The sequence below is a fragment of the Alligator sinensis genome, unplaced genomic scaffold (assembly GCF_000455745.1).
Source record: "Alligator sinensis unplaced genomic scaffold, ASM45574v1 scaffold1133_1, whole genome shotgun sequence".
In the NCBI taxonomy this organism is placed as follows: Eukaryota; Metazoa; Chordata; order Crocodylia; family Alligatoridae; genus Alligator; species Alligator sinensis.
Genome location: NW_005842285.1, coordinates 9,103 through 16,332, shown reverse-complemented (window position 1 = coordinate 16,332; position 7,230 = coordinate 9,103). Strand labels below are relative to the sequence as shown.

Genomic DNA, 7,230 nt, shown 5'->3' with positions numbered 1-7,230 from the left:
AGTGTCAAATCCTTGCTGAAGTCAAGGTGCAACGCAGCCATTGCTCTCCCCCCATTTACAGAGCCTGTCTCCTTATCACGGAGGGAAATCAGATTGGTCAGGCACAACTAGCCCTTGATGAATCTGTGCTGGCTGTGCCTGAGTGATCGCCTTGCTCTCCTCTAGGCGTTTCACAATGGATTACTTCCTTTAGGACCTGCTCCATGATCTTTTCAGGTATAGAGGTCAGACTGAATGGTCTGTAGTTCCCTGGATCTTCCTTCTTTCCCTTCTTAAAGATGGGCACTATTATTTGTCCTTTTTCAGTCATCCAGGGTCTCACCCAACCTCAAGTTCTCAAAAAGGATAGTCAATGGCTCAGAAATCGCCTCAGCCAATTCCTTCAGTATCCTCAGGTGCGTCCTTGTCTGCTGACTTGAAAGCATATAGCTTCTAAGCACTCCCTAACCAGGTCTACTATCACTTTATGCCATTTGTCTCCTTCCTTATCTCTGCTGTCAGCTGCACTCGCCAGCTGATAGCTGCCTCTATGAAAAATGAAGTAAAAAAGGCATTAATACTTCAAACCTTCTCTGCCCAGCCTGTGACTAAAGTGCCTTCCACATTGTGCAAGGGACCTATGGAATCCGTGGTCTTCATCTTACTTTTGACACATCTATAGAATCCCTTTTTACTGCCTTTCATGTCCCTTGACAGCTGCATCTCAGACTGTGCCGTGGCCTTCCTAATTGTCTCCATGCCTGCCCATGCAATACTTGCATACTCTTCCCTAGTACTGTGACCAAGTTTCCACTTTTTATAGGATTCCTTTTTGAGTTTCAGCTCCTTGAAGGGACTGCTATCTAGCCAGGCTGGTCTCCTGTTGCACTTCACATCACTGGGATAGCTTGCTCCTGCACCCTTAAATGGTGTTTAAGGATACCTGTTAAGAAACCTCACTCTGTACTGGGTGCAATCCTCTGACTATTGTCTGGGAGGGCTATAAAAGGTGGATTGACCTGACTTAGATGAATAGATAACAAACCTTCCCCTCTCAGTGATAAAAAAGGCTACAAATGCTTTCTCTGCAGCACTGCCTAAAAAATTAAGACTTCCCTATTCAAGGTAGAAGGCTGGCACCGCTTCCAGCTCCAAAGCAAGAGTAGACCTAACAGGAATGCAAAACCTTCTTTATTTAAGCTACAGCTGGAAATCTGGCAAAGGCACAGAATCTTCTACAATCACCACCCGGTCTATGCTGCTGCTTCTCCCACCCTGCACTGGCTATGCCTTTTAAAGAGTGTCAAATCCTTGCTGAAGTCAAGGTGCAACGCAGCCATTGCTCTCCCCCCATTTACAGAGCCTGTCTCCTTATCACGGAGGGAAATCAGATTGGTCAGGCACAACTAGCCCTTGATGAATCTGTGCTGGCTGTGCCTGAGTGATCGCCTTGCTCTCCTCTAGGCGTTTCACAATGGATTACTTCCTTTAGGACCTGCTCCATGATCTTTTCAGGTATAGAGGTCAGACTGAATGGTCTGTAGTTCCCTGGATCTTCCTTCTTTCCCTTCTTAAAGATGGGCACTATTATTTGTCCTTTTTCAGTCATCCAGGGTCTCACCCAACCTCAAGTTCTCAAAAAGGATAGTCAATGGCTCAGAAATCGCCTCAGCCAATTCCTTCAGTATCCTCAGGTGCGTCCTTGTCTGCTGACTTGAAAGCATATAGCTTCTAAGCACTCCCTAACCAGGTCTACTATCACTTTATGCCATTTGTCTCCTTCCTTATCTCTGCTGTCAGCTGCACTCGCCAGCTGATAGCTGCCTCTATGAAAAATGAAGTAAAAAAGGCATTAATACTTCAAACCTTCTCTGCCCAGCCTGTGACTAAAGTGCCTTCCACATTGTGCAAGGGACCTATGGAATCCGTGGTCTTCATCTTACTTTTGACACATCTATAGAATCCCTTTTTACTGCCTTTCATGTCCCTTGACAGCTGCATCTCAGACTGTGCCGTGGCCTTCCTAATTGTCTCCATGCCTGCCCATGCAATACTTGCATACTCTTCCCTAGTACTGTGACCAAGTTTCCACTTTTTATAGGATTCCTTTTTGAGTTTCAGCTCCTTGAAGGGACTGCTATCTAGCCAGGCTGGTCTCCTGTTGCACTTCACATCACTGGGATAGCTTGCTCCTGCACCCTTAAATGGTGTTTAAGGATACCTGTTAAGAAACCTCACTCTGTACTGGGTGCAATCCTCTGACTATTGTCTGGGAGGGCTATAAAAGGTGGATTGACCTGACTTAGATGAATAGATAACAAACCTTCCCCTCTCAGTGATAAAAAAGGCTACAAATGCTTTCTCTGCAGCACTGCCTAAAAAATTAAGACTTCCCTATTCAAGGTAGAAGGCTGGCACCGCTTCCAGCTCCAAAGCAAGAGTAGACCTAACAGGAATGCAAAACCTTCTTTATTTAAGCTACAGCTGGAAATCTGGCAAAGGCACAGAATCTTCTACAATCACCACCCGGTCTATGCTGCTGCTTCTCCCACCCTGCACTGGCTATGCCTTTTTAAAGCATTAATTTCCCTGTCAATCATTGTCATTTAATTAAATTGGACCCTTTTCGCTACAACACTGCCATTTTGATTAATTCACTCAACCACTTGATTTAACCATTGCTGCCATCTGATTTAACTCTTCCTACCATACACAGTGCCTATTCCATTCTCGCATCCTCATCACCTGCCAATTCACGTCTTGCATCCTCACCACCAAAACTGAGAAGGATTTGGTAACTCAAATATCTGAAGGATGGTTTTAAAGAGGATGAGGATAACCTCTTTTTTTGGCCACACAGGAGACAAGAGCAGGCCTTAAACTGCAGCAAGGAAAATTTAGATGGGCTATGAGGAAAAACTTTTTCACTGTGGAGGGGGTTAAACATTAGAACAGGCTACCCAGAGAGATTGTGGAATCTCCATTCTTGGAAGCTTTTAAGAGCAGGTTGGACAAGAACGTAACCAGGACAGTATATGGTTAGGGTTGATCCTACCTGGAGAAGAGAGCTAGATTAGGTTACTTCCTGAGGTCCCTTCCAGCACTGCTTTTCTTTGATTTTGTCACTGTGGCTCCTTGGATCTATTAATTCATTGACTCTATTCACAAGACAGTATAATGTTCTGCATCTGTGCTCATCTAGACTCTCAAATCACTTGTCAGGAATTGACTGAAATGCTGCTCTTATTTATTAACATTAAACAACTAGAACAAAAATAGTGAAAAAACAAGATGCATACAGAGCAAGCAAAGCAACTGCATGGCTTTAATTATTGAGCCCTCATTCCCACAAACTTACTTTTCCACAAAAAGTCAACAGACTGTAACTTAATTCAGGGAGAAAGACCATTCTATCCCAAGAAATGCTGTGCTGGCTAATGGTATTACACACATCACAAAATATAGTCTGAAAGCTGAAAAAGTAAAACAACTCAGAAGTGAGTGGATATGCTAGCCCATCCTGGATCAAGTGAATTGAACCTACTCAGACTGTGGATCTCTCTTGTAGACTGAGATATCACCTGCTTCTGACACGGCAGGAAATAGGTGAGTTAGACTCAGTGGGCCAGAAAGTTGTTCACTGTGCCAGCCTGGAAGAACAGCAGCAAATGATAGGGAAGAGCAGATCAGATCAAACTGGGAACAGTGGCTACCAAAGGCAGAAAACTGTGAGACCTCTCTCTCATCATCTTTTATATCCCTCTGAGGTAGGCGGATAACTTTGGTCTCAAAAGACACCCAAGCTTTGCCTGTTATGTCGTCTCAGGATCTGTCTAGAAAATAAAAGCTTCGACTGTAAGACCGAGCAGTTTCAATGTAGTATTTCTAGGTCTGGCGCACGAAAGTGGGACCAGGTGAGCAGCCCTGCCAGGTAACACCAAGGACCTAGAACAGGTGTACCAAGAGGAACTCTCTAGTACCCTCTCAGGACATCAATTGAGCTCACTTTTCTCTAAATACACCCCAAATTCTCTTTTTAAAAGCACACAGAAAGTAATAAAAAAAGGAGCACAACCATATCAAATGATTTGGTAAAATAGAAGTGTTCCAATGGAAAGTGAATCGAGACTGAACTACCAGAATCGAGGAAAGAGGACCTAGCAAAGCATGTCTAAAGCAATTTATGCCTTAACTCCAGATTTGGTGGGGAAAAAAAAACTGGAAAAATGAGCAATCAAATAAAGAAATTAAATGCAAAAAATAAATGAACTCCAAGAAAAATAATAACATTTCCCAAATAGTGAAACAAATACCTAAAATTTATAAGTCAAATAACTAATTTATAAAATAGGGTCAACTTACTGGGTTATCAGTGGATTCGTCAGCCAACTGTAAACCAAAATAATCTCTCTCCGTCAAATCGAGATGCTTGAAGACTATATCCAACAGAACTTGTCCCTGATCATGTTTCTGGGGGAACAAAAAGCCATGCTGCTTATGATAAAAAGAATTACAGAGACAGGATGCTTCACACACACACACACACACACACACACACACACACACACACAACACCTGCAAGTTGTTTCAGGTGTGTTAACACCATTTACATCCCAGAGCCCATAATATTTCTCCCAACACTACACAATTTTAAATTAAGAGTAGGGAGAAAAAAAAAAGCTTAATGACATTTTTAATTAGAGGCAAATGCTTATATTTTTTCCAGGACCATACTTTTTCAATAAGACCATAAAAAGCATCTATACAGTCTTAAAAACATACCAGTCTCCTTTGCCAAATTAAAAAAAATACAAAAAAACAGTATAGTTAAACAAAATGATTCATCATGACAAGCCCTGACAAACAGATTTAACTGAATTTAAGTAAGCAAACTTCCAAGGTAAATCTTGAACCATTAAAGCCTTAGAGGTACCTAACACTAAGAAGGATAAAAGACTACATACAATTCTATGAAAAATACCTTATTTACCTGAATCCAAGACAGCCCTCTAAATAATTAGATCCTATATATGGAAGATTTATAATTTGTTACTAGGTTCCATGTATAGAAGCTAATTATTGGAGGATCATCTTAAATTCATCCCTACCACCATTGTAGCAGGGAAACCAGTGGCAGTCAGGTAGAGGGGTAGGCAGTTGGGGAGCAAGTCAGATTGATCCCAGCATCCTTTCCTGCCCGTGGCAGGGGGTCGGACTTGATGATCTGCTTAGGTCCCTTCCAACCTGACTACTATGAAACTATAATAAAAGATGGCTGCTATTCTGTTCCCAAATGGCACACGTTACTAGTGTATTATAATAATTTATTATAATACTTGAGAAATAAAAGTTTTCTTTTAAACAATTAAAGAAAAATATGTAAAGAAAATGGTTAGAAAATATCTTCAAAATGTTTCACTCTCCTATCGACAGATGGAAAGAAATATGAAAAGAGGAACATATCCACGACTCTGCTCAATCCAAACAAGATTATGTTATCAATATTTAACTTTTACCACTAATGGCAACAAATCTATAGAGATTTACCAGGAAGATACGAAGTTAAATAAATTAATTGCAGAATCACTCGCACTTTAGCAGTTATTTATGATATTAAGAACAAAAATAGTTTTTAAGACCTGAAAATGCTTTAAAATTAGGTACTTGGGTTTTTATTTAAAAAGAAGCAAAATGTCTTTAAAAAAAAGTGTTTGCCCTGCAAAGTCAAACCCCAAATGACAAAGCATTCAGAAAACAGTAAAGAAAATAAAGCTGTGATGACAAGAGTTGACAAACAAGTGCCATAAAAATAATACAAGTTATTAAAACCAGCATTTAATTATGTTAAAAGTCTGAATGACTGGTAAATGCCTCGTGTACCATAGTTTTTCTAAAAAGTTTTTTTTTTTTTTTTTAAATCATCACTCAAACATTTCTCTCTCTCACTTTTTAAATGCATTAACTTTGAATAAAACACTCCTAAGAATCCTAATAATATAAGATTTTATCAGCTGAAAAAATTAGCAAGCAAGTCAAACACACCCAACATAACCCATGTCCAGAAGTTGTGCTGACTGGTGAGGAGCAACTGTGACTCTGTAAATAAAAGCCAACCCTCACAATAGCCAGATTTACTTGAAAAACTTTTTTTCCTTTTCAAATTATGAAGAAAACTGTTCATTCAGTTAAACATTAAGAAATGAATGGAAAAAAGAAAAACATGGCAAGGGTCAAATGAATTTAAAAAGAACCAAACAATTCTCAAAGCAAAGGATTACAAAATTACAAATGTACAAACAGAACCGGAAATTAGCATAGCAGAAGTGACAGTTCTGACCCACTCTCGGTTCCACACACCACTGCTGTTTCATAGGACAGGAAGAAAGAATAAGCCCAGACAAGTCCACATGTGCCTCTTGCAGCATCTCAAACCTCTTTGAGACGCTGCAAGAGGCACGTGCAGGAACAAAAACCATCTCTGTGATTGGTCCTTTCCCTGGTCCTGAAGCATGCTGCCTACCTGTGCCGGGTAGGCACTGGTGCAAGCTGAAGGGACCTGGACCCAGCTTCTGCCAGGTAAGTAGGGGGTTGGAGGAGGGGACCTTCCCCAAGTCCCCATTCATTTCCCCCACCCCTTTTCGTTCTCCCCAGCTCCCAGCTCACCCTCCTCTCCCCACTCCCCGTTTGTTTCTCCCACCCCCCATTAGTTCCCCTAGCTCCTGGCTCGCTGTCCGAACTCCCCGTCATTCCTCCCACCCCCACATTAGTTCCCCCTGCCCCCCGTTTGTTCCCCTAGCTCCCCGCTGGCTCTCCCAGTCCCCACACACTCACCGGCAGTAGCAGAGAACCAGCAGGAGGCTGAAGAGAGCAGGGGAATAGGTCTCCAGCTCATTTCCAGTGGCTTGTCTCCAGCCCCCTGCTCCTTCCCCTGTTGTCGCCAGCCACGGCAGAGAAAGGAGCAGGGGGCTGGAGACAGCAAGGGAATGTCTCCAGGGGCCATCTCCAGTCTCCTGCTCCTCCCAAGGATGGAGACAGCAGGGGAAGGAGCAGGGGGCTGGAGACAGCAAGGGAATGTCTCCAGGGGCCATCTCCAGTCTCCTGCTCCTCCCAAGGATGGAGACAGCAGGGGAAGGAGCAGGGGGCTGGAGACAAGCCCCTGGAAATAAACTGGTGACTTCCCCTGCTCTCTTCAGTCTCCTGCTCGTTCTCCGCTACTGCCAGTTGAGTGGGGGGCGGGTTGGGAGAGCAAGC

At 42.7% G+C, this 7,230-nt stretch overlaps 1 protein-coding gene across 2 annotated transcripts in view; it reads right to left on the bottom strand.

The window, feature by feature from the left end:
* The window catches only part of PTPN4 (protein tyrosine phosphatase, non-receptor type 4), a 128,058-nt gene extending 123,612 nt beyond the window's left edge, over positions 1-4,446 (bottom strand). For both annotated transcript variants that reach the window (XM_025209352.1, XM_025209353.1), the window contains exon 1: positions 4,342-4,446. The gene's annotated coding sequence lies outside the window, so the exon portion shown is untranslated. The remainder of the gene's footprint in view (positions 1-4,341) is intronic.
* Between the last annotated feature and the right edge of the window lie 2,784 nt (positions 4,447-7,230).